This window comes from Ischnura elegans, chromosome 8 (assembly GCF_921293095.1).
Source record: "Ischnura elegans chromosome 8, ioIscEleg1.1, whole genome shotgun sequence".
In the NCBI taxonomy this organism is placed as follows: Eukaryota; Metazoa; Arthropoda; class Insecta; order Odonata; family Coenagrionidae; genus Ischnura; species Ischnura elegans.
In genome coordinates this window covers 87,592,592-87,619,606 of record NC_060253.1, presented here as the reverse complement: position 1 = coordinate 87,619,606, position 27,015 = coordinate 87,592,592, and the positions used below count along the sequence as shown (strand labels likewise).

Below are 27,015 nucleotides of genomic sequence, written 5' to 3'. Positions count from 1 at the left end.
ATCGTTGACATACATAAAATCAGTTACCTACTCTGTTCCACAACTGGGTATACAATAATCTGTTGGATGTATGTCAGAAAACAGCGATCTTATACAGCAGTTTTCACACCAACTACTTAAACACGATACTATTTTGACTGGATCTCTAACTAAAATACTTTTTTCAACAACACTAAAAGTATCTGCAGAATAACTTTTAACAAAACTTGTTATATCTTTGCATTTATCTAGCACTGGATAAAAACACATAGGGCAGAGTAATTCACGTCGGCCATTCCTTTTGTTTTTAACAAAATGCTTGAACTTTATGTGTATCGGTGTTCTTCCCCTCAGCATTATCACAATTTGTCCATCAAAATATCTTAAATCTCTTATCCCAAAGTATTCCGAGAGAGTAAAATCTCTTCGGAAAATTATATTTGCAACAGTTTTTCCTCTGGCTAACAAGTAGCTGAAATGTGTCAGCGCTGACGGGTTCATTTCTTGTACACCTTTATCAATATCTGTCCGCATCAACTCTTTAAACAGATGCGGATAGTAGTTTCTTAATAACTCGGCAATTTCTATTAGATCCGCCTCTCTGCCTGTACCACTCCAACCTCTGACTGTTCTGATACACAGCGTCTGCAGAGAATACATGATGATCGTATATTGCTGTGAAGGAACGATTCAGTCCATTTATAGGTGCATAACTTTCCATCCTTTCTTAACCTTGCTTTCGCTGATATTCCATCCCCACCCATTATGTAGGAAGTGCGCTGGAAATGCATGCATCAGAATGATGGCAGGGGGTGACGTCATTACTCAGAAGATTGTATCGCATCCACTTTGCGAGTGAGTAAGCATTCCTTAATGCACAATTACTATTACGTAACTTATGGCAAGGATTTAAACATCCTATTGTCTCAAAAGAACATAATTCCGGCGCCGGACAATTAAGTTCTTTTTCCAAACATATGAAAGTGCGTTTTGTTAATTCGGAGAAGAAATTACACTCGACCTCGCTGAATGCGTACAACGCTGTAGCACCGTCAACCACAGCCTCCAAGATTGGAAGAATTTCTGCATGAGGTATCATACCATTTTCGAATGAAGTTGACTCGCATTCAAGTGGGTTTTTAAATTGGAGTTTTTTACCACCAACTGCTAGTTTTGCATTTCTTTGAAAGGTGACCCACAATACGCTATTTGTGTCAAGATCAGTCGCGGCCAATTCCAACACTCCCGTCTTAGAAGTAACTGCACTCAATACGAGCCTCATTATTACGTGTCTCGCTGGCAAGTGAAGTGGTGTTTATTGTTAGTGGATATATATACCTCTTGTGTATAAATTCATAAAAACGGCGCTTAAAACGACCCTTGTTAGTCCGTGTACCGCTCTTAAGTGAAGTTGTGTGTGTGTGTGTGTGTGTGTGCTTCTAACCCATCCCATCCTCAACCAAAATGTCCCCACTAGATCATTCCAGAATTCCTTTGGAAAATAGCGAAAACAGATTCCCGAGTGAAGAGATGGGAGAGGAGTCGCTGGATGAATTACAAACCTATTTGCTTCATCTCGATTTTGAAATTTTAATGGAGGAATTGGACAATGTTTTGAATGAAGACCCCGCCTTATTGGATATGCCACCGTTTGAGATCCAGATACATGATGGAACTCCTACAAATAATTGTACGTATGCAGTTTTACTGTTATTATCAGTTGCGGACAATCTACCACCTTTGAGCACTGAACAATTGTCGGCTACCGCTGAACAATACGGTTTACCCCCAGGCTCGTATTTCGATCCCACGGGGACGGGGCGTTCATGGGGAGTGGTTTGGTTCGTAACGGACATGCCGAGTGCAATTGCATTGTACGTAGGGAGTCCTCAGGCGTTTGGGTTCGGGACAGTGTTCATTTTCAATGAAGACGGGGAAATTCTAGATATTTCTCAATTTCTTTAATATTTCTCTTAATTAGTATTCTCTATGGTTGAAAGATTTTTTTAGGTAAAAAAAAGTAGAGATAAATTTTTTTAAATAATTTTTTTAATTTTTTAAAAACATCATATTATACATTATTATTCAAATAATTTAATTTCATACAATTAGAGGCTACTCTTTCAATTCTCTCCACTCGAACCGAATCCCTTACATCCTCTCTCAGTTTCATTCATATAATCCACTTCTTCCAAATCAGGATTTAATATTTGTTCACAAATTAATTGTGCGATTCTGTCACCAGCATTTATTTTAAAGACGACGCTACTATTATTACAAATTATAATTGACACATTTCCGCGAAAATCGAAATCCAGTACTCCCCCTGAAATATCTATTCCATATTTTAAGGCCAGACCAGATCTCGGGGCAATCCTCCCATAGCAACCCCATGGCAGCTCAATTTGGAGATCTGTTTTTACTAACAGACGACTTCCTGGTGAAATGGTGTAGTCATATGCGCTTCGAAGGTCAAAACCAGCAGCATTAGTAGAACCCTTGTATAAATCACGCGCGTTTTCTGTAAGTTTCTTATATTTAAGTTTGTAATTCCTTTGCTGACTCATGTTTCTTAATAGGTAATTAAACAGCCGTTTGTTGTGCTCGGTCTCCTGCCTGAGATATCCAACAAGGTATATAGCGGCGGATACTGGATTTCGGCGTGTGAGTTAGGATAGGGAATGCGTCTTTTAATCTATCAAAGCCGTTTGTGCTGCGAGTGAACAGGGAGACGCTATATGAGTGTATAATGGTGACTAATCGCTTAGTAATAATCACACCAATTGTAAATTCTCATGTAATAATTATAATTATCTTTGTTTAAATAACGCAGCCTTTCTATTATAGTTGACTTTAACGAATCTTCAGTTAATTTTTGAAAGACTTCTCTCTCATAAAATGCTTCATATTGATCACAGACATTGTGCAAAGCACTCGGATCCGGACTTATTTCCGCCTCTTGGAGGATTTTTTTAAATTCTTCGTCTGCTTTTTCTTTTAATTTGAATATGAATTCCTCTATCTCTTTCCAAAGGGTTAGAGAACCCACCGGCTGTGCTAAAAGGCTGTTCATGATTTTTGTAATGAATTTTCGCCCGATTTATATATATATATATATATATATATATATGGATAGTGTCGCAAGTAGGGAGGGTAAAGGGGTTCAAAGACCATCGAGGGCGCCATTTTAGGTTTTCCCCAGTGAACCTGTTGGTACCGGAAATAGGGAATAGGAATTCTGGAATATCAAGTGGTATTACATCATCCCCTAATTCCTCCGCTATTAAGCGCACACGTGCCGAGGTCGGCCTCTCACGCGGAATCTGCGCTGCTCCACCCACTTCCCCGCTGATCGACATGCACGTGCCGAGGTCGGCCTCTCACGCGGAATCTGCGCTGCCCCACCCACTTAGCCGCTGATCGACACGCACGTGCCGAGGTCGGCCTCTCACGCGGAATCTGCGCTGCCCCACCCACTTAGCCGCTGATCGACACGCACGTGCCGAGGTCGGCCTCTCACGCGGAATCCTTGAGAGAATTTCCAACACTCTGGATTGATGCTGTTTCATCTTGTGATTACCATATCCGCCTCAGTGGTTCACCGCAGTGATGATGAAAGGATAAATACCACGTGCAGCTCTCAAGGACATTTTCAGACCTCTTGCTTCATGCTTCGGTACTGGAAGGTCATCCTCTCACTTAGTGCAGTTCTCCTTGGATGATTACGACCTACTCCCAGTTATTTCCCCCTAAGTGATTCGAAAGTATTACCCCTCTTTTAGGTATATAAGAGCTCGCATCTTCCTCCAAATTCACCACTTCAATTCGATCGGCGGTAGAGTACACCAGAGGCGATCCAAAACCGAACGCAGTAAGTGGGGCTTAGTTTTCTTCCTCACATGTATATATTTAACGTTATATACGATTATTTCCCTAATACTTAACATGTATTTTCTTTCTAGATGGAGAACTTGAGAAGGAAAATTCAGAAGGTGAACCATGAACTCCCTCCCTTCCTAAAAAAAGAAAACCTTGTTGTAGGTTTTAGATATACCATAACATATCTATGGGTGGTTGAAACTAGGTATGGGGATGGGGTTTCGGCAATGATTGAGGGTGCTGGTCAGCGAGGGAGGCTCTTCCTCCCTAAAAGATACTTAAAGGTTTTCAACAGGGAAGCGGTGGATGCTGTGAACCGGGGGGAGGGGGAGCCTCTCACGCTCACCTGGGACGGAGAGCGTTTGTCCTTGGAAGATTAAAAGGTATCTATGATTTAATATTATTTAATTTTGTTTTTTAAATTAGGTTTTTGTGTTTAATTATATTTACTTAAATTTTGATCTTTCTTTAATTACAGATTATTCACATCACTGTGTTGTAAAAAAACCTTTTTAAAATAAAAGAAATAATTTGGAGAAGGAATAAGTTTTTCTTGAGAGAATATTAGAAATAGAAAACACTTTCCCCGGTTTCCTGCTTGTTACGTCCTGCTGGTCGGAGCTCTGGTTTATATATAACGGTAAGTAGCTTATTATCTAGCAGTGAATAAGAAGATTAGGTATTGTGAAGCATCAGTGTACATAACATTCATTGAGAACATGGACACTTTTTGTGACATTTGTTTCACTTATTTTAGAGATAGACTTGCTCATGAAGCTAGTGACGTTCATCAAAGACATGTTTTACAGAATAGTGTTGGAGTTAATCCGGAAGAATATAAACTTTGTGAAATTTGTTACACTTATTTTAGAGATAGACTTGCACATGAAGCTAGTGAGGTACACCAAAGACATGTTTTACAAGGTAGTGTTGGAACTAATGCGATAGAAGATAAACTTTGTGAAGTTTGTTACACTTATTTTAGAGATAGACTTACACATGAAGCTAGTGAAGTACACCAAAGACATGTTCGTGTTGGAGCTAATACAATAGAAGATAAACTATGTGAAATTTGTTACACATATTTTCGTAACAAAGTCTCTCATGAGAGTAGTGAGGTTCATAGAAGACATGTTTTACGACAAGTTGGAGCAGGAAATGTAAAGGGAATGGTTGAAGTTCAATCGGCAGCGAAAAATAGATTAAAGACTTACTGGGTTAGTGGGTTGGATGAGGGAAGTGATTTAATCACATTCCTGAATAATATCAGGTTACTGGTCATTGAGAAAATTAAATATGTATTGGAATCTTCTCCGGTAAAAATCAATGTTTTGGTCAAGTGTAATTTTTCTAAAGAGGAACTTACGGATGAAAGATGGTTTAAAACGGAAAATGTTAGAATATTTGAGACTGACAATGTAGATGAAATTGTAGAGCATCTGTTTGCTAAATTACTAAAAGAAAAATCCGAACATCAAGCAAAGGGATCAGGGTGGACTTTACGTGAAATTTCAGGTTTAGAATTACGAATAAATAAATATCGTCCTCTGGGCGGATCCACTTTCATCGAACTCCCAAAGAGAATTTATGATACCAAATCAGTAATAAATGTTAAGAATAATGATATATACTGCTTTAAATATGCGATTTATTCCAAATACATGGCAGAAACAGCACCTAGATATTTATGCTCTAGAGTTATAAAATATATTAAGGATAAAAATTTTGAAACAAAGTATGATTGGAATTGCATTAAATATCCGGTTATTTTGAGAGATATTAGTAAATTTGAAATAAAAAATAATATTTCTATTAATGTTTTCGGTATAGATGAGAAAAATAACGTGTATCCTTTAAAAGTTGTGGATGAAGAACTATCTGATCATAGAGATTTACTTTATCTAGTTAAAGAAAATAAATCACATTATTGTTGGATTAAATCGTTTAATAAATTGCTTCATTCACAAATTACGAAAAATCATAATTCTATATACGTTTGCAAACGCTGCTTCTGTCATTTTCATACGCATGAAAAACTCGAAATACATCGTTTAGATTGTATGAAAAATGCTCCTTCTAAAATAATTATGCCGGGAGATGATGAAAAATTGTTGAAATTTAAAAATGTTGGTCGTGCAATGCGTGTCCCTGCCATAGTTGTAGCCGATTTTGAGTCAATACTTCCGAAGGTTCAACATTGTTGCTCGAATGATGAGCATTCTTATACGTGTGCAATAGAAAAACATGAAATAATGTCTTTTTGTTTTTTACTTATTTGTACAAATAATCTAAAATTTGAACCAATTTCTTATCGAGGGAGAGATGCTGCGAAAGTTTTTATGAATTGGATCAAAGAGGTAGCCGAACTAGTACAAAATATGTATCAAAATACGGTACAGATGATTGCGTTAACACAAGAAGAAAAACAGGCATTTGAATCCGCTAAGTATTGTCATCTTTGTGGAGAAGAATTGGGTGCTGATCGCGTTCAAGATCATTGTCACTTGACTGGAAAGTTTAGAGCAGCTTTACATTCACAATGTAATTTAAAGTTTAAAATGCCCAAATTTCTCCCTGTATTTTTTCATAACCTAAGCGGATATGATGCTCATTTTATTGTACCAAATTTAGGTTACGATAATAAAGAAATTAATTGCATAGCGAATTCTGAGGAAAAGTATATATCTTTTAGCAAAAGTATCGGTAACAATTTCAGCATTAGATTTGTGGATACATTTCGATTTATGGCTTCGACCCTATCAAAATTAGCTGACAATCTCCCCCGAGAGAAATTTATTCATACAAAACGAGTTTATGGAGATAAGTTGAACCTTGTTACGAGGAAAGGAATTTTTCCATACGAATATGTTGACAGTTGGGAAAAGTTAGAGGAAAAATGTTTACCACCGAAGGAGAAATTTTATAGTCATATTAACCCATTGGCTTAGTATTTTTTTAGCGTTTCCCTTACCGAGGATTACGATTTATTTCTGCCAAATTCTTTAAAGGAAAAATATTTTTTATCTACGCATATAATGTTGCTATTTACTTGAAAATTTCACTTAACTACAATGAAACAATTTTGAACGTTATTTAATTTTTTGTTACCATAATTTTGAATTTATAAAGCGATATTATTAACAATAGCAAAATTGTAACTTTTTACAACCATTGTTGTAATAATGCAACAAAGTGAAATTTCGAAGGTAAAATTGGAAAAAGTAATAGTGATATGTGTGTTTTTATGTAAATTTCTTTTTAACAGTGATCAAGTCACTGATATGGAAACAATCAAACGTTGAATTCATTTCAGGAAATCTGTAAAAAAAATTTTGACTCATCAGTTCCTTGAGTGAAAGTTGCCATCATACTTTGTTTTTATGCGTATTTAATGTTAAATGTATTTTTCTGGTTGGTAGGTACTCTGAACTATAATATAAAATAATACTATTTAAGGTAAATTTCTGTATCTTCATGGTTTTTTGGTATGAAAATCCTTGAAGCATTCGGGTATTTGAAGAGCAACACAGCACTGCTCACACTCCCACCGACTTTCACTATATTTCAAACTGGAGACAATATCCTGAGGAACTTTCACAACTGTTGTAAAACTTTATCCCAAATCTATCTCTCTTGTTGGGATTATACTTCTAAAACTAAGTCTGCCGCGAAACTTCATAAGGCTTTCATCGACAGCAAGATTTTGTGAAGGGCAATATATAGACTGAAATATTTTTTTCACGTACTGACTGATGGGAGAAATCTTTCTTAGCCTGTCATTTTCATCGAGAGTTGAATTATCAGTGAAATGCAAAAATTTAGACAGCAATAGAAAGCGTCGATAGGGCAATACTTTACCGAAGAAAGGAGTTTCAGTGACCGCTCGCAGACTTCAATACTTTTGAATTTTATTTTTCTTCACCTGTGCCATCGAAACACACAATGCAAAATATACTCATAATTCTTCAGCAGTGGTTGGAAACCATTCGCCCATCAAACTACTTCTGCGATTCATCGCTGCATTCAAAAAAGTTTCAGCAAATCTGTTAGTCTCTTGGCAGATGAACTCCCAAAATTCAGGTTGCAAAAAAGCGTAAAAAAAATCGGGTTCATTGGCATTTCCCGGTAAATGCCGAAGCACTCTCGAGTTCGTGCCAGGTGCACCACAAAAATTAAACTTTTTCACGAGGTTATTACATGTATTTCACATTCAGCAGTCCTCCTTTACTTTTTTTCTTTACTGGTTGACGCTCAACCTCTTCTTCACTAGAGTCCTCGCTACCTGTCTCACAGTCCGCGGTTTCATTGGTGCTGTCCCGCTCATCGGACGAATCTTCATCACCACTACTCATACTATTACTCTCAAACAGAGCATTCTCGATATCTGTACTCTCACAGTAATCCATTTTTCTGCTTTCCATTTTCGCAAGGAGCACAAACACCGACGAAATAAAGCCTTACGTGCTTCCGAACTGACCATCTAAATGCCAAACCCAGGGTTTATGTAGCCGTTGAGAAGAGAAGAATGTCTTACAATGTGATTTGTTCTGATAATGAAACGTGAGCAACAAAGTTCTGAGTAAGAAGCAAATTGATAGAAAAAGCGAACGATAACAAAGTAATTGCTTCTCACCAATTTTCAACCCAGAAAAGAAGGTTCTCAAATAACTGCGTATTATATTGCCAGAGATGTGAATCCGATATCAAAACACAATTGTGAGCAAAGTATAAAGAAATAAAACACCTGTATAAGGATCAGGTTAGGCACCTGCAGTGGAAGTGAAACATAACACAACGTCAGCATTGATAGTAAACCGATAGGTGATTTTGAAAGGGAGACGGGCCTCTGCGGCCATCTGCGGGAGAAAGAGAGGTTCATAATCCAAAATGAACTGCTCACTTGCAAGGCAATAATACCAAGTGAATCGTGACATTGATAACTAGACATTACAAAGTAATATCATTACAGCCGTCTGTCAGTCTTGTTATAAACGCACGAAGCAAAATTTCAGTCATTTCAATGGGTGCGTCTGATTCCACGAAAACGAAGTCGTCTCGTTTATGCGTCCTTCTTATCGTCAGCAAAGATGAATAGACAGTCAAAAAATCGCCTCCGATAAATACTAAAGGTAATCACTTTGAAAACAATTGCATAAACAGTGAATAATAAGTGCCTATGAAAGGCAACGGGTAGGCCTTCATCTGTAAGTAAAGATAACTGGCGGAAAGACGCACCCCTAAAAAATGGCAGTTATACATTTTGAGGTAAAGAGTAAAATCACTGTAAAATGATAGCTACAAATGCATTTGACCTAAAGAACAATGTTTTTGTGATGCAAATGTAAAGATTTCATCCAAATATTTTATTCCGTTAATTAATTAGGCGTGTTGAAAGACAGCGCTGCATTCAACCGGCGAATCGCCGGCTCTTTAGTTTACGGCAAAGTCCCGTAAGCCGGCGAATCGCCGTCTCTTTAAGCCAATGGGTTAATGGAGAAACAGTAAGCGATGACGATTATGAATTTGCTCAAAAAATTTGGTTTGAATTCAATTGCCAGACTCTCGGTGAATACTCCGACTTATACCTGAAAACAGATGTTACGATTTTATCCGATATTTTTGAAAATTTTCGGGATGTTTGCATGGAAACGTATAAGCTTGACCCTGCATGGTATTATACATCACCGGGGTTAGCGTTTGATGCTATGTTAAAGCATACAGGGGTGACTCTCGAGTTGATGACTGATTACGATATGCTGCTGATGACAGAAAATGGAATACGAGGAGGTATTAGTCAATGCTGTAAGAGGTACAGTAAGGCAAATAATAAATATATGAGGGAATATGATGCGTCAATTCCTAATAGATACCTTTTGTATTTGGATGCTAACAATCTCTATGGGTGGGCAATGTCTCAACCTCTTCCTCGTGGTAGTTTTAAATGGCTTAGTGAAGAGGAAATTCGAGAGTTTAATTTGAATATTTCAGATGACAATCCTAAAGGATATTTTCTCGAGGTTGATTTAGATTATCCCGATAATATACATGAAACTCACTCGGATCTTCCATTTTGTCCAGAAAATAAAATACCTCCTACTGGTAAATTCAGAAAATTATTGACAACACTTGAGCCAAAAGAAAAATATGTAATTCATTATGTTAATTTAAAACAAGCCCTTAGATATGGTCTGAAGCTGAATAGAATTCGACGAGTGATCGAGTTTGATCAATCGAGATGGTTAGATCCTTACATAAACATTAATACCGAAAAACGGAAGTTGGCAAAAAATGATTTTGACAGGGATTTCTTCAAACTTATGGTAAATAGTGTATTTGGTAAGCTGATGGAGAATTTAAGGAGAAGAATTGACCTTGAATTGGTGTGTAACGAAAAAAGACTGAATAAATTGATCTCCAGTTCGAGATTTTTAGATAGAACTATATTTTCTGAAAATTTGGTGGCTGTTCACAGTAGAATGTCAACGATTAAAATGGTGAAGCCAATTTATGCAGGACAAGCAGTTTTGGATCTAAGCAAAACCCTAATGTACGATTTTTTTTACGGTCACCTTAAAGTGAAGTATGGGAATAAGATATCGCTCAATCAAATGGATACAGATGGTATGATTATTGATGTTGAGACTAATGACATATACGAAGACATGAAAGAAAACTTAGAACTGTACGATACATCTGCATATCCCTGTGATCACAAGTGTTTCTCAAATTTTAATAAAAAAGTGGTTGGTAAGATGAAGGATGAATGTAATGGTGACATTATGACGAATTTTGTCGGCTTGAGAAGCAAACTTTACTCCTATCGTATGGAAAATGCTAAAGAAGTGAAGAAGGCTAAAGGTATTGCCAAGCCCGTCATTCGAAAATCTATTAATTTCGAACATTACGAAAAGTGTTTACTCGATAATTCCGTAGAGTATCGACAGATGTACATTTTACGATCTAATAAACATGAAATGTACACTCTAAAAATAAATAAAGTAGCCTTGAGTGCAAACGATGATAAACGCTATATATGTAGAGATGGTATCACGACATTAGCCTGGGGTGATTATAGGATAAGAGAAGAATCACGTAAACGGACTTATGATGAGGCCTTCCCCCTCCCTCATCGTTGAAAAGTGTATAAATTCAGTTCGTATTAAATTGTGAATCTCATTTCATTCCCTCACGTGCTACGCTTCACACTGAAATGAGAGCAGTCTATATCTTTTTGCTCTTAACTGAGCTTGCTGTACAAAAGGTGTTATCCAGTGAAAATACCCACACCAATAAAACGTATTGCGTAGCAGAATATCTTCGACAGTATGGATATTTGAACGTGACCGAAAATGAAATTACTAGCATTGACCATACGGAATTGAAAGAGGCTTTGGAAATTTTTCAAGAATACTATAACATTACAAAAGATGGGGAATTGAATGAAATGACTCTGAATTTAACCAATAGACCACGCTGCGGAGTTGTTGATGATCCTGCGTTTTCTGTATACCATTACAAATGGAATAAAGATATAATAAAATGGCACTATGGATTTGTGAACTCGACGTACATGGAATTAGCTCGGAAAGCGTTTGAAATATGGAGTCAGGCAGCTAATTTAAAGTTCGAGCATGATCCTAAACATCCGGATATCTTCATAATGAATACACGGTACAATCATAAACAATATTTAAATAGACATTTTTGTTCTACGCCTTTGGATGGGATTGGTGGAAAATTAGCTCATGCGCAATTACCATCAAGTCGAGATATTCCACTTGAAATTCACATCGATCAAGATGAAATGTGGTACTTAGGAATGGATCATCCTGAACTTCCTGAATTTCAAGTCAGTTTGCTCGCCGTTCTTCTCCATGAAATTGGTCACACTCTAGGAATTACACATTCGAATTATGAGAATTCTCTGATGTTTGCGTATTATAACCATTATGATTACCGTCTGACACTACATGAAGATGATATACTAGCAGCTCAATTTCTCTATGGACCACCCTTGGAACCTCAGAAGGAAGATGATCCAGTTCAGGGGAACGATGATGATGCTGAGGGAGCACCTGAATATCCGGAGGATAGATTCAGAGCAGAACCGAATGTTGCAAAAAATAATACTCACCGTCCGACTTTGTGTGAACTTGATAATGTACGCCAGTTACTCATAATCAATAATTTGCTGTATTTATTTCATGAAAAATGGTTTTGGTATGTGGATATGGAAGTGACTGAAAGAATAGACATCGTTGGCCCTCAGCTTATCACAGATTGGTTACCATTTTTACCTGAGCAAGATTTCAATGGTTTTGATGCTCTTTATCGCAGGCCTAGTGGAGAAATTGTAATATTTATCAAGGGCCTGATATACATGGTTAATTATCCAACAATGGAGCTAGTTGAAGGTCGTCCTATGAATATTATATCCGCCGGCCTTCCTAGAAACGCTAGAATTCAAGCAATTGTTAATACATACTCTGCCCGCACACTAATATTTCATAGTGGGGAATTCATTGTTGAAATGGATGAGTGCACTTTTAGACCGAAGAGTCAAGCTCGTCACATAAAATTAATGCCACAGATACCTACAGGTATACAATCTGCATTTAGACATACTAATGGGATCCTCTACTTTTTTAGAGAGAAAGATGTTTACGAATACAGTGAATTTAATAACACTATGGTGAGGGCTGGAAGAAATGATCTCAATCTCTTTGGTATCCCATGTCCCAAGAATTACCCTTCAGATTTATCGAGCATAGCAAATGACTTGAAAACTATAGTTTCCCGAATGGATAATATTATCGATAATTGAAATTTATAAAATGTTTGTAAACATGCATACATACAATAAAAAAAAATATCTACCACCTCTTTGCCTTTCATTTGTCGAATTATTTCCTATCGAACCCAGAACATCCAGCGGTTAAGGGGGAGGGAGAGGTTGGCGGGGTTGGAGTGGGGGAAGCAGCTTGGGAAAAGAAGATGACGATCGAAAATCTTATATTAGGAAAAACAAACGACGAGAGAAAACAAATGAGAAGCGTAAAAAGTAAATTACGTCAGAGAAAATAGAAATAGGTGAATATCGATAAAGAAGATGAAAGGGAAACAAATGACGATCGAAAATCATTTGCTATTGGTAAAACAAACGACGAGAGAAAACAAATGAGAAGCGTAAAAGTAAATTACGTCAGAGAAAATAGAAATAGGTGAATATCGATAAAGAAGATGAAAGGGAAACAAATGACGATCGAAAATCATTTGCTATTGGTAAAACAAACGACGAGAGAAAACAAATGAGAAGCGTAAAAGTAAATTACGTCAGAGAAAATAGAAATAGGTGAATATCGATAAAGAAGATGAAAGGGAAACAAATGACGATCAATAAAACAAGTGACGGTCGATTAAAAAGTCACGTGATAGCGTAATTAAAGATGGCGGAGCGTAATTAAGTGTAGGGGGGAGGTAATTAAAAATGGCAGGTGCTCCAGGACGCTTTTTTTTACCCTACTTCTTAATGTGTTAATGTGCCTTACGGATGGAATTTTTTTTATCCAGCTCGCTTTAACATTTATATTTTTTAGGCAAACGTAAGGCTATCAGCATTGCTATGCATGGACCTATTGAGAAGAAGATGATTTGAATATACATTACACTTAATTTAATTTCATATTTCCGAGTATTCGGGTGATATAACTTGCGATTTGGACGTAGGTACATGTATTCTTTTTTAGATTTTCGAATGGTCTTTAAATTTATAGCTCTTTTATGAAAAATTTATTAGGTCTCTTGATTATTGTACTCCCTATTAAAATAGATATTATTCAATGGTTTTGTTGCGGACAAAACTTCAATTGAGGAAATAACTGAAATTTAATGAACAATTGCGATAAAAACCATACAATATTTGCAGCTGAAACAGGTTCGTATGTACACGACAGCTAACTGCATGTAGGTAAGGGCTGAGAAAAGTACAATTAACACTCACACTCACAAAGTATTTTAACAGAGTTTGACTCGAATAGAAAATGGTAGAATTCACCCCAGATTGAGTCATAGGCATGTAACATTTACTTATTCAGGGCTCTAAATAAATCACATTTTTAAATATTGACCAATCTATTTTTTCTACATCATATATTTGAAATTTTCACTAGTGACATATTTATTTATATTTGCGGATCTTGTCTTCCGCTGAATGATCGGTAGTTAGGTTTTTGGTTTTATTTGAGGACTTGTTTATTTTTTTATTCCATCTCCCAGCAACGCTCTTCCTTTTCATCCGACCCTCTTTTGTCCTATCTTCCGCCCTTCTTCCCCATATGCTGAGTCGTCCTTTCATTTCGAGAATCATCCCCTCGACGCCACTGCCGCCATTGTTACCGCTCGCCCTTCATGCCTCCCTTCTTCACTTCCATACAATGCGAGTCGTCGCCAGCAATACTGCCAATGTTCCATTCGCACATACATATGCTCGCATTCGACTGTTTTTATGAGAAATTTTCATAAGTTATGGTGCATGTGTGGAGCCACAAGCGGAGTAAAAAGATGAATGCCAGCAATAGTACGGTAGTTCATTTCAGACGTCTATCACAATGGAGATAACACCATTGTCGATGGGGTTAACATAAAGGCGGTAGATGGAGTAAAATTTCTGGTAATCACATTAGCTTCAAATTTATCTTGGGGAACAAGTATAAGAAATGCTTTTGGTAGAGCTCTTGTGGATCTAGGGTTCCCCAAGAGTGTTGTGGTAAGGTTTTCGGATGAAAAAGTGAAAGAAAGGTGCTACTTTGCACTCATCAGGCTGGGCCTCATATACACACCTAGCATATGGGATCCGGCATGGGTATATATCTCCCCCTTTTTCTAAATAAAATACAAAGGAAAGCGGCGCGATTTGTCATAAAGTGCTACGAGTGAATACGGAGTGTTACAGGGCTTAATCGCGAATTAGGTTAGGAACTATAAGGGAAGAGGAGGCTACGTGCAACGCTTAGATTGCTTGAGCAGTTAAAAAATATGTTTCTGATCGTCATGGAGACAATCATAAAATAACCGCACTTTATATCCAGGTTCAAAGGAAACGATAAATAGAGGAATATTAATAGAAATTTTAGAAATCGTGTAATTTGTTTGTGATGACTTTTTAGCTCTTATATATGCTTGGAATTTTTATTCACCTCTTCGTATTGCAGTGCTATTTCTTACATTTATATGTTCGTCTTTCATGGAATGTATAATCCCTGGCATCAATATTCTCAATTATTTTACCACCATTCCACCTTATTTTGATATATACTGAATGGCACAGCGGGGTCAGAATTAATAATAATATTTTTATCAGCATATCTCCTCATATACAAAATCATTCTTGCTACATTGGCATGTAATTATATTTAGTGTAGGAAGGGTCATTTTTGGAATTAAAATTTCTAAAATGGGGTACCAATCAAGGTATTATGTAAGTCACGTCCTAAATTGCCTGTGAAGTACCTATATTCTAGGGAGTTAGTGCGTATGCCATCTTGGAAGCGTATTTCAACTCGTTAGAGTTAATAAGATAGCTAAAATAGTTGCTATCGCTTTCGTTAGTCGAACTAAAAGACCGGTGCAGCTTCGTCCTTATTTTAACGTAGTTGACCGTGGTATATTGCAATTGCATCCTATGTCTACTGAAAGTCGATTTGATTTGGCTGGGTGGGAAAATGGTAAAACTTGACTATTATTTGCTCACGTGCAAGAGATTCGAGCATATTTTAGAGATATAAAGCCCTCGTGAACCCCCGCCCGTAGCCAAAAAAGTCCACATCCAAAGAAAAGCGGGAAAAATTTAAGCTTTTTTTTCGGGATTACCCTACTACGCGAGGAAAACAGTGAAAAATTTTTGAAAAAGTATAAGAAATGGTAACCCTTGCCGACAAGTAACCCTTGATTCTAGACCTAAAAATCTCGTGGTGGATCTTTCCTTAGCGACCTGGTGGCGAAGTTCAGTTGGCCCTTGGAATTGGGAATGATCTGGAATTTTAATATGCATTACACAATGATTTGGAGTAAGGTGAGCTCTACCGTTATATGTCTAACCGATCTTCAGGTGGAAACGTGTAGGAATATTACTTGTCTAACTAATCCCTGTAATTAGCATAGGAAAAGTTATGGAGTCATATAGAGTCGAGATATTGTCATCTTAATGCACCCGACTAGCCTTTTCATGCCGTAATATTATTTTTTTCGATATGCGCTACTTCATACGGAATGAACTATAAAGAATATCTTAATCAAATGTCAAGCACATTCATTTCCCAGGACGTCTCTGTGATTGAAAAGAAACTATTTTTCTTTCGAGGACTTTTTTTTTTTCGTCTTATTGAACTTAAAAGTATGCTTGTAATTGATGCTATTGCCAGCTAGCTATACTATGAATCAAATAGGAAACTTGTCGTGCATTAAGGTCGTAAACTGCTCGAGGAAAAGTATCAAGTATTTTAATCCATAGTTCTGAGCTCTCTTGCTGTAATCGTTCTACCTGAAGAGGTTATCTACTATGTCACGTTATTTAAATGCATCGTTGTTAATACTGGTGTAATTCACTTGGCTGCAGAGTCCCAAAATTTCTGTGGCTGGATTCGATTTTGCTCCCTTCTGTTACTTGCAATCACACCGTGGTTCGTTCCACCTTCTTCCTCGAAGCACCCTGTAATTTAACTGTAATTAAACACTGCTAGTGGCTCAAAGTGAACTTTTCATGTTCCACTGTGACACCATTCGATACTCTTTGTCGGCCGTCAACGGTGGCGGCGGGGTTCATTTACATCTACATAATACCCCGCAAGCCGCCTAAAAGGCGTGTGGCAAGGGGTGTTAGGACACCAGCCGTTACAGCTAAAAAAATGAAGTGCTCTAATGAAGTTTGGACTAGCGTTTATTAAAGTCCTTTATGGTTCGGGGGCAAAACAAATTCCCACAACTATCCGTTCGGCAAAACATCTCTCTTAATTTATCGCTTCTATCGTCTGGGTTAAGTCCTATGAAAATTTTAGGCATTACTATTTCAATCTCGTCTCATATATATTTCTAGTATCCTACACGATTTGGTTCCTTGGAGTAGGAATAGGCTTACGTCATCTAGAATATGGGAGGCAAAACGTGTGAGCGGGGAAAGAGAAAAGGGTGAAGAAGAAAGTGGAAAAATGGAAGACTGAACAATATGGCGCTTAAGATTAGAAATAAAATTCCAAGTACTATTAAAAAATTCGATTCGTAGTCAAGCCCGAAGCATGTAACCGATATTTAGCGACACGACACCGCGGTTCTCACCCCATCTTCATCAATGAAGGGACAACATCCGATCCATATTCCAATTTTTGCACGAAGTAAAGATGGGGTTGCAGATGAGTTATAGGGAAAATAAGCTGAGCTTGCTGGCTCTCCTGATGCTGTTCAAGTTAAGCAAGTGTTTGAGGAGCTAAAATACTAAGAAAATTACATTTTTGGTTAAAAATGTCTGTTTTCTCCCAGCCTATTAAGTCTAATTCAATACAGGCAGAAGAAATTATTGATCCATGGTGGAAAGCTGGAGGCATAAAATTAATTGAAAGGATGTAACGAATTTCGCATTTGCCAACAATATTCGTATACAAGACCCTCTAGTGCTATCCTCAGAGTTGCTACGCACAAGAGTACTCGAGGTGACAGCTTGGCAACCGAAACCCATGGCTAACATCTCTAACTTCACTCTTATTATGGAAAATATAAGAAAATAAAATTATTTTTTCCCGCCTACCGAAGGGTTTTTTAAACGGATTTTATTAAAGTCCGGAGCCTATTTGCAATAATTTAGGGTAAAATTTCTTGGAAATCTTCACTACTCAAAAGAAACACGTTTGATGCCCTCGCAGTGTCTAAATCAGAGCGATTATTAGTCCGCCTTGTAGTAAAATTCATTTTTTGACTGGAAAGAGAACTTTAAATTTCTTAAGTCTCTCTTAGTATGCGAAGTTTGAAATTTTATTTGGATATAAGATTATGTATTCAATTTTATTAGTTTTTCTTCGAATAAATGTTTTTTTTATTATTTTTAACGATATAATTGTTAAAAAAAAGGGTTTGGAGAGGAGGAGTGGATATAAGGACCAGCGAAGTTACATGACTGACTTGAATTTTCCCATGAGTTTGGGGTAAAATCTCTCCGAAGACTCTTCTGTTTGAAAAATAAACACATCTAAATCCCACGTAGTGCAGTGAATGCGTCTGTATCATCGCCGGCCCAGCGACTAAGCTCCAACAGATTCACGACTTTGGCTTCGCGTCATATTTTCACACCGCGTGACTCTCGGATAGTCGTTGCTTTTTTTCTCTCTCTCTCTCTCCTGAGGAGAAAGAAAGGGATTCGCTATTTATACTCTCCCTCTCTCTGAGAAGCGGGACACGTTGTTTCAATTCCACTGCAACTCTCTCGGCCCTCTCAGTTGCCTGGCGTGAGCAAAGGACGACGGAAAGAAAAAAAGGTGAATGGAGGAGTTGTTTTTTATCCCTCTGCACCCAGTAGTACACCTTTTCCTTGTTGTTTACCAGGATCATTTCTCTAAAGGGGCGATCTGAGGTGAATGGGGGCCCTCAGCTAGGGCTCATGATGGGGATCTACCCCGGAAAATTTCTGGAAATAGCATGCCCGGAAATGGGTTTCGATGCTATTCTGCCTCTTAAAGACTAGATAAAAGTCAATATAAAGAGCAATTTTGTCAGAAAAAAAGACCGTAAAAAGTGAGAATTTTACAACTTGTAAAATTTATAAATACAAATATAATAAAAAACCTATAAAATAAACGTTTTGAATGACCCTTTAAATGAAAAAAGGATCAGGTTCTCTTTCTTCTCCTGACTTCTTTATTTTATTTCTTTTTATACGACCATTTTACACTGATATATGTTAAAAATAAAGCAAATTAACGAAAACTTGTTGGAAATAAATGGAAACAAAGAAACACTTTGGTTCAAGTAATCTGACTTGAGTGTTTTTTATTACACCTTTCATATACGTTTCACGATATTCGCGAGCGTTTTGGGGCCCCCACAAGCTCGAGGCCCTCGGCTGTCGCCGCCAGACCGCCTATGTCTCTCTTTCTCTCTCATTGAAAGAATGTAACGAATTTCTAAGTTGGCAACGAAATATTGGTTTTATATCATTTCCTGATCTAAGATTGTCTCCAAGTGCTGCTTGTATCGCATTCTATACATTATACGCTTGAACATACTCGGATATTTACCATTTCTCTCTTGAATGTCAATCGTGGTTGATTACGAAAATTTTTTCTGCAATAGTGTTTTCTACAATGAGTGGCATTAAGAAAGGTGAGTAATATTTATTGATACTATTTTACATGATTTCAACAACATGATTTTATATAACATCTGTACAACATGAATGTAAGCAATTTCTTTAGTTTTGCATAAAACTCTTTTCTAGTAATTTTTCTAAATAGTGTCCCAGTGTAATATATACGATACATGAATTTATTTATTAATGATAAAAAATTCAGCAATTTTCAAGCGAATTAATACTCTTTGCTTCTATTTCAGCAGAAAAATGAGGCAAACCCAAATTTTCTGCAAATACTTTCAGGTCTGTAGAGGGTATACAAGATCCCGCTGGTACTATTGAGAGAGAATATATATGTACACAAGAGCGATCGAGGTCACGCCTAGGCAACCAAAACCCACGGCTAACATTGAAACCCTAACTTCAGTCTTACAATGAAAAATGTGAGGAAATGAAATTATTTTTTTTTTTCACTTGCGTTAGAGCTTTTAAAAATCAAGGTAAAGGATGACCTACTTTGTTGGCGTTAAGGAGTAATAAAGGAGTGAAAAAAGTGATAAAAGAATTTTAATGATAACCAAAAGTGATAAAGGTGAGGGGATTCGAGAGGGAATTAAAGAATTTTGCAGAAGAGAAAAGAAGGGGATTGTTTCAAGGTGAAATGAGAAATACACCAAGAATGAAGTTGGCTGTGAACAAATATTAGATTTTGCCGGGAGTCGAACTCGTATCTCTCAATTTGTGTTTTTTTCCTTATCAACCAACCTTTAATGCGAGGAATAGTTGTTTGGTATAATTTTAAAGCATGATTTTGGTCTTTGGTTTTTAATTTCTCTTCAGAGGTTAGTACTTTTTTTTAAATATGGAAATTTCAAAAGATGGATTGCATAATATGACGCCAGTAGAAAAAAATCGAAGGATTTCATTTGACGTAATATTGCGCCCATAGCACACAAATTACAATTATAACCCAGTATATTTGTAGTGTAAATAAGGTAAGTAGGGAGATGTTGACAGCGATTTTGCCGACCGTCGCTCGTAAAGCTCCGCCTTAGGGGCGAAGCCTTCGCTCTTACACACACACACACTGTATATCTCCCCCTTCCTCCATCTCCCGACATTTTTTTCATTCTCCTCGTCTCCCAGAGAAAGATCCGCTCTCGGAGCCACCATTAATTAATAGTCCGCGGGAGGCACTCGAAACTGGCCGACTAAAAAGCGTGGCGGGGATAAAAATGAACCCGCTCCCTCTCCCAAAGCCAACACAAAGGTGTGAGACCTGGGGTGGTGTGTAGGAGAGGAGGTGTGGTTGAAGAGGTGTGGTGTATTTGGGGAGCGGAGTCACGGGGTGAGGTTTGCGGGGAGGGGAGGGGTTGTGGGGGAGAAGTCTGTAGGCAATGTGGAGGGTGGAGGAGTCGTGTATTGAGGTGGTTTGTGGGAATTCCTGGGCGCGCACCTCACTTGAAGAGGAATGGGGATGGGTCATTGTTTCGCCCCACAGGGTCAAGGACTGGGAAGAAGTATAAAATCTTCAATTGGTGGAAATGTGATGATAAAAGTACGAATGTTAATTTCTACACTTTAATGTAGAACTACTCTTGTTTCTACGGTTTCGGTATTCTATAAAAGAAAGACCTTGAAAAGACATAGAATGTCAAAACTGTGGTCGGTAATGGAATTCTATATTAAAGTTTGGAAATAACCATTTTTAGTTTTCGCCGTAGATATAACGGAAAGGAGTGTCTCTTTTGCACTGTGTCCTGTGCAGCATCTACATATACATACTATCAAGGGTGACGACTTGCAAAAAATATTGGGGAGGCCCAAACCGGGGATCTTGCCCCAGGAAATTTTATAAGTAGTGAGTTTTTAGTTTTTTAAGCATTTTAGAATTGTCATATGATCAACATTGGAACCCTGATAACTCGAATCTCGATATCTGGATACTCCGGGGAAAATGAAAATCCTGGCACATTTTTTCCTCACACCCATAACGAATTTTTGAGGGGGCTCGGGCCCCCTCAGGCCCCATGGAGTCGGCGCCACTGCATACTATACCGCAAGCCGCGTCAGTAGGAGTGTGGCGGGGGATGATAAGATACTAGCCACCGACAAATAAATAGGAGATGTTTGCCACGTTTACAATTGCTGTGGAAAATCAGGAACCTAGGTAGCTTAGTGGCTTGCGCCGTGAGGGTCCGCGGTTTGATTACCGGTACAGGGGAATATTTTCTCATGGCAATACACTGCCGTTCACGCGGAAGGCTTCGAAATTTAAACTCATGAAATGCTGTTACGAAATTACGCCTAGCATTTATTTAAGTCCTTTATTGTTCTAGGAAAAAACGAATTGCCGTGCCTATCCGTTCGGCAAAATATCTGTCTAAAAGAAACTAAAGTCCTAGTACGAAATTTAATACGCATTTCTTTTCTTACCGCAGATGCCAGGTGTTTCGAAAATGAGAAGTGCCGTATACTTACGAATATTATCTCCTACCTAGAAGTTGTGGGGTGGAAAATAGATATGCATCTACATACTACTCCGCAATCCGTTTCAATAGGCAAGGCAAGGCAAGTTTTATTGACACAAGCCGTTAATAAATAAATATGAAATCCTCTTTCGGAGTTTCATATTACATTTATTGAAGTCCTATATTTTTCGGGGGAAAAACAAATTCTCATACCTATCCGTTCGGCAAAATATCTCTCTCAATTTCTCGTTACTCTCTCGGAACTAAAAATATAGTGTGTTATAATATTATGTTATCCATGTCGCTCTGAAAGTCGCTTTTAGGAATATCTACATCCATACACCACCCTGAAAGCCGCCTCAATAGGCGTGTGGCGGGGGTTGTTAGGACACCAGCCGTGGACAAATAAAATGGTCATGCTCAAACCATGTTACTTCTAGCATTTATAAAAGTCCAATTCCAATACCTATTCGTTTGGCAAAATATTTATTATAATTTATCGTTTCTGTCGGACCAATAAGTATAGCTGGGTTCCAACATGTTATTCTCCGTGTCGCTCTGTAAGATATCTATTTATATATTTTTATATTTATTATTTTTATATTTTTGTGAAAGGAGAAAAAATAAATTTATTTTGTTCTGTCCATATGTTATAATTTGTTTTTGTTTTTTTTTGAGTTATTGTCACATATATGTTTCATAAGGATAATGTTTCAAAAAATTATATTTACTTTCTTTTGTTTTCTGGCCTGCCTTGAATTTAATTTTTTTTAAGTTGGTAGCTTCCATGCTGGTTTTTTATTTTAACCTTTGAAGCTACCTAAAGCTCCATTAATTTTGTGTCGTTAAAAAAAATGTGTACATTCAAGGTTGGAGTTATAAATTCATTCATTCATTCATTCTAAACTGCTCAAGCATTTTAAGCCTTATTTAAACATACCTATCAAGGACTGGGAAGAATCAAGGACTGAGAAGAGTTGTATCCTTCGTGTTTCGATTTACAACATCTACATATATATTCTATCCCGCAAACCACCTTAATTGGCGTTTGGCGAGGGGTGATAGCGCGCCAGCAGTTGTTGTGGCGAGTGCGTTTTATTCCAATTTTAAACTCCCTGGATGAAATCCCGATCGTTATATTTAAGCGGTTTCTAATTTCCACTTACGTGGAATGTGGAGGCATTTTCAAGCATAACCCTCCCTCCAAGGATTGATACGCTTTGCTTAGTGGCCCAGGTAACATCTTTACTCTACCGGAAGCCAACGGACGGTCTATCTCCACCCTTCTTTTCTTCATGGTAAAAAAATTGCCTCCATCAATGCATAATCCTATGTCGCAGTAGCCAAAAGCCGAATCCAAAATTGAATCCACGACTTTAGAATCATAATGGGAAATGGAAATTAGCGATCGAAATCTTAAAAATAGTGATTTAATTGAGGTAATTTAAACTTCGGACGAAGTAAACAGCATAGAAAAAAATCCGTTATTGAATTCCGTGAGTCAGAACCATCAAACCCATCTTTTGATCTCGGATCATGCCATTTCAATCTTGGTCCCAAACGCGGTAACAGTATACCGCCCGCTCATATGTGCACAGAGCGAAAAACGTTGTTCTATTGCCTTTCTGTCGGTCACCAACTCGAAATAGCGTACCGGCAAAAATAGCAGAACAAACGAGGGAAATAAAACTGGCAAATTTTCAAAAATAACACTCTTCCTGGCGGAGTGGTGGTAGAAGGTCGTAGGGTTCAGCGCCTTGACCCCCCGGAGCACCCTGTTAAGACGGGGGTTGGAAGAAAGAGAGGGGTGATGATAATACAGCAAGGCTTTCTCCCCTCTCTCGGCACATCCTGATCTTCTCTCCTCTACCTCCAGGTCAGGCCTCTCGTTCCGCCGCCGCTAATGACCTCAGCGCTGTCGACGCACAACAATGCAACACAATGCCTCACTCCAAACGAGACACCCTCCCCCAGCAACCATGGTTACCCACTCTCGCCCGCCACCTTTATATTTTTAACTTTCCTCATTCCCGACCTTAATTGTGGCCCTTTCTGCTTCTTATCTCCTGCGTCTCCCAACATTCCCTGCCACTCACCGCGTTCCCCATCTTAAAAGCATCTTCTACCGCTCTCATTTATATCTCCCTTATACACCTTCTCTCTTTCATCCCGTCTTATCTTGACCCTGGCGGCGCTCGTTCAGGCGTCTTAATCCCTCTTCCAGAATGGATTCTCTCCGACAGGGATAAGTCCACATTGCTACAAAGGGGTGCGGTTTGAGGTATACGGTTGGAACTTAATGTTGCGATTAGGGTGCTGTAAAACGGTGTGGAATGTTTTGTAGGGTGTTTCACGGAGAGTTTAATGAAACACTAAAGTGGTTGTGAAATTCAGTTGCGTAGCGTGGGGCGTGGAGTTTGGATGTTAGAAGTACCCTTTCGGTACCAATTTTAGTTCCTATCGCCATGTTGTTGAATTCAGGTTTCATTAAGTAAGTAATCTAGTCTCGATTAGCTTATATTTGTCGTATTCTAGCGATGGAAAACCCAACTCTAACTGATAATAATCCAAATTCGTATTTATTGCAAATACTAAATGAAACCTTTACATTCGCTGTACAAACGTGTTTCGCTTTGGTCGTAATGATTGTCATAAAGTATGTCATCATTTGAGTAACAATTCATATCGAGACTCGGATATGGACAGAGAAATTTATTTTCGTCTTTTTAGTTGGCGAGAAATACGTTGTTTTTAAATTTTTTGATTTATAATACTATTTTTATTCTTAATGTATGCATACGTTACTAACTCCTCCTTTTGAGACCTAACTCGAAGGTTTGTTTAAGATAACTCACCCCAGACGGGTAATCCAAATATTTTATCATGAATTCTAAAAGGGAAATAAATATTATGTTGTTAATAGTCTCTGGAATTTTTATAGATGCTCTAAAATATAAACCAATGGGTTTTTATTGAATCTTCAAAAATGGGAAGTGATGTAGTAAATGTTTTAAACGCTCAGGGAATAGTATCAATCCTTTCCAAATTACCCGTGTTTTTTCTTGGCCGTCCGTAATTTCCCTTGATTCATAATCAGTATTACATAATGTAGATATTTAAATATGAAACGAAATAGTTTCACGGCGAGTGGTTTGAAAATCTCCCAATAATGTCATTTATTGAAAAAATCTATATTTTAAGACTCATATTTGGTCATTACACTTGAAACGCTCTGACTGTGCCTAATTTTCTAGGAGAAAAGATAGCATTGATCTCATGTGGCTGTTTTATTCGTGACACAAACACGTTGCTACTAATCAGTCAAGCGTAAGACCAAGGCTTCGTCGCATCCCCGCGAATTTACACTGAGAAATTCCAAATCCGCTGGTAAATATGAAATTTTCCGAGGGACATTAATTCCTTTTCTAAAAACATACATTTCTGATCAATCGCTGATAATAATCAAGGGATGAATTTAATTAACTCAACCCATTGAAGTCGTACCCTCTCATCAATCAATCTACTGTTATCTCGTAATTCTTCTAAACTAAGCGAAAAATTTATTTTAACCGTTTATCAAAGTTACTATCATTCCTTTTTTTTAAATATAAAAAGCAATATAAAATTTCAGATGAGGTATTTTTCATTAATAATACCATCAATATTAGGTTAGATAAATATTAGCAAATTTTACTTGCATGCCAAGAGTTATTCGAAGCCTGTGCAATACGGACAGTGTTTGGAAATTTTGGTGTTGAAGCTTAACCCGTTTTAGTATTGACAAGACCGTAAATGGGGAAGAGAAATGCTGTATTTATGCTTTGTGACATAAAGTACACTCCGCTTCAATTCCATTCAACTCCCTCAAGACGGCTTGCCTTACTCTCATCTGCCTGATTCTCCCCTTCATTTATCCCTCCCGCTCCTCTTTAATGCGTCCACTTTCAATACATTTGGAGGCTTAACGGAAGTTGCCTTGCGAATTAGACGTCCTTCGAGCTATTTCCAAAAGAGCCCATAAATAATTTAGGACGTGACTGTATGTTTCTCATTTGCAAGGCGTAGCCTCTGATTAGTTGTTCCCTTATACCTGTAAGTCATATACATTACTTCCCAGGGGCAGTTAAGGCGGTTCAGTCGACACATTACTTGACCCCTGCCGACGAATTTGTTATTTGACTACATCATTATTAGCCTGTAAGCCGCTTTGGAGGGCGTTAAACAAAAACATCTACAAGCGATGAGGACAATGGCGTAGAGTGTAATAATTTGAGCTTGTCGCGTGAACAGCGGTGAAATTTAAATGAATTGCCGTGAGAACAGATTCCCATGGACCGGGAATCGAACCACGGACTTTTGGCTCGCCGGGCCATTACGCAGACCACTACACTATCTAGGTTGCTGAGTGCTCATGGCAGTTGGGATATTACCATGGCATATTCCTTGTAGGTACATGCGACTTTGTTCCGCCTGGAAGTTCATGAAAATCTCACCGCTGTTCATGCGGAAAACTCGAAATATTTCTTTCATGTGCAGAATGGATTCTCGTGTTCTCCACCGGGTAATTGGCAGCATGTCTCTCGACGTTTCGAAGAACAACTTGTTCTTAATCCCGAGGGGGTATGTTGCGGATGAGAAGATCAGAAGATCTCCTGAGGATGAAGAACAAGCCGTTCTTTGAAACGTCGGGAAACATGCAGCCAATTACCCTGTGGAGAACCCAAGAATCCTTTCTGCACCTGATACGCCGGGAAAATGTAAGATATTACATAAAAAATTACGTACTACGCCATTGTCCCCATCTGCTTGTAGATTTTTCCTTTTGTTTTACACCCGACATAGCGGCTTTGAGGCTGAATTATAATGTAGTCAGATAAGAAATACGTCGGGAGCGTTCGTGTAATTTGCCGACTGAACCGTGTTATTCTAATTGATGTTTTCATTTATATTTTTATTGATTCGACAGTGATATTATTATTAAATTCCCTCCAAAGCGGCTTTGAGACTGAGTTATGTTGTATTCAAGTGAGAAATTCTCCGGCAGCGCAGTAATTTGTCGACTGAACCGCGTTAGCAGCCCCTGGGAAGTTATCGGATTCGAGGCCAAGTGGTTCCGTGGTAGACGCGCTCGCCGCTTGTGTAGTTGTGTTGATGTGTCATCTGGGTCGCCGCCTCCCCGACCAAGTGACGAAAAGGGGTTCGGGGCCGTCATTCCCACCTCTCTCAGGATTCTCCCCGAGGGGGCGACGAAGGGGATGGCACCGCAAGGATGGCCTCGTGTAAGGAGCTGGGAAGGGGTCTTGACTCGCGTGTTGCCGAGTTAAGTGAGCTTGTCAACCGGTCGCTTGCGGGGAA

The 27,015-nt window shown here is 38.2% G+C and overlaps 1 long non-coding RNA gene across 1 annotated transcript; it reads left to right on the top strand.

Moving 5' to 3' along the window:
• Window positions 1-2,018: 2,018 nt before the first annotated feature.
• LOC124163383 lies at window positions 2,019-4,397 on the top strand. Its single transcript, XR_006865763.1, has 2 exons — window positions 2,019-4,241; window positions 4,337-4,397. It is a non-coding gene; the product is annotated as an uncharacterized LOC124163383 (long non-coding RNA).
• The last annotated feature ends 22,618 nt before the right edge of the window (window positions 4,398-27,015 follow it).